Here is a 1,936-nt window from a genome sequence, read left to right on the forward strand (position 1 = left end):
TCATAAATTTGGAGCCTCTTTTGCACTGCAACCATTTGATAAATGTTTTTAAAATTTTCACCAAAATTTGGGGATGTCATGGGAGGTTTCCACATCACTTTTATGCAAAAATATCCTTTGGTCATTGGAGATTTTGAGCTCTACATCAATTTTTCAGATCTAGGACAGTAGGTATTTTTGCACTACAACCTATTTAAATATTATTCTAAAAATTCTTCCAAGTGTTTGGGGATGTCAGTGGATGTTCATAATTCAACTTCATGCAAAAACCCAGTGTTGTTCTTTGAAAAATTTGAGTGAATCATCCTCATCTTCATTCTGCTCCAGTTTGGTGATTTGTACTGCAACCCTATTTTATTTTGCTCTAGTGCCCTTGAGCTTTTTCCTACTTATAGTCCTCCCTACCAAACTCTTAAGTCCAGGAGTTTGGACCCATTGGAGTATTTTTGGTGCATGCAATTATAGCCTTTAGTTTCTGCCCAAAACTGGTTTTCTCAAAAACTTGCACTAACAAATTTCTGTTTTTGCCAAACTAACCTTACCACCTTCTTTAGCTCCTAAAGAGACTAGGATCTGGGGAGTTTGGCCACCCCAAGAGTTGCCCAGATGCCCATGGCATTCTGTCGAACACCCTGTGTGCAGGAACAGTTTTGGCATGATTTCTAGTTTGCATTGTGAGCTTGAGCCCCTAACCCATCCAGCATGTCCACTAACCTCCTAGCTATCCCTAACCCTGGCCTGTTAACTACCAGCATCACCCAAGCCCTCTAGCACGCGCTGGCTTTTCGTCGAACACCTGGTGTGCGTGCTCTGGGCGCGGCCAGAGCGCGCGTTTTGCACGTGCGTGCGCACGGGTCGCCGCGTCGCACCCCTGGCCCTTGCTCGCCTGCAGAGCCACGCCCTGCCCTCGCCCACTCACCAGTACCCTCCAAGACTCCCTGGCGCCCTACAGCGCCGCCGTCAGGGCTCCCTTGGCGGCACGCCGGCGTCGGCAGCGGGCTCTGCCATGGACGGCGCCGCCCAAGCCACCCGCGCACGCCAGCTGCCCCCTGGGAACAGGCCGAGCCTATCCACAAGCCCGTCGGCACGCGCTCGTCGCCGCCACGTAGTCCTGCAGCTACAGAGCGGTGGTCGCCGGCGTTCCTATCCACGGCCGCCGCGGGATCGACCTCGAGCGCCTATATAAGGGGACCCCGAGCTCAACCTAGCACTCAGGCAACCTCATTCTAACCCCCTAGTGCCCCCATCACCCAGCAATCGACGTCGGGAAGCTTTCTTCCCCGTCTCCGGCCAGTTCGGTCGCCGCCTCAATCCAGTGCAGTGCGCCGCAACCGGACCCTCCCCCGCCCATCCAACGCCACCAACCGTCTCCCCATAGTCTTGCGGAGCTGCCTAGCACCTCAGCCTCGACCAAGGACCACCATAGCCCGAAGCCCCCTTTGCTCCCGAACCACCGTCCGCCGCGGAGCTCGCCGCCGGTGACTTCCTCCGTCCCCACCTGCCTAGCGCCCACCAGGAGGACCCTAGACTGGCGGATCCATCCCTGCCCTCGGGGCCCCATGATGGCGCAAAATCCCGAGTACGTCTCCTCTGCTTCGAAAGCATATTCTCCCCCAAAGCGTTTTCTTTTTCTGATTTTATTAAAACAGAACTTTGACTAATCTTTGACTGGCTATATATTTTAAAATAAAACTCCAAATGAGTTGATTCTTTTTCCTACCTCTTTCAAATTTCATCTAGTTTATTTTAAGATTTATTTCAAAAATGTTTGGGACAACTTTTTGTACTGTTTTTGAAATATGTGTTATTTGAATATTTTCTCCAAATAGTATTTTTGGAGAAAAAGACAACCTTCAAAAAGTGCACCCCCACATGCATACACTTGAAGGCAAGCATTCTGAACCCTGGCATAATATTTTTGGATGTTATTGATACG

This window comes from Aegilops tauschii, chromosome 5 (assembly GCF_002575655.3).
Source record: "Aegilops tauschii subsp. strangulata cultivar AL8/78 chromosome 5, Aet v6.0, whole genome shotgun sequence".
NCBI lineage: Eukaryota > Viridiplantae > Streptophyta > Magnoliopsida > Poales > Poaceae > Aegilops > Aegilops tauschii.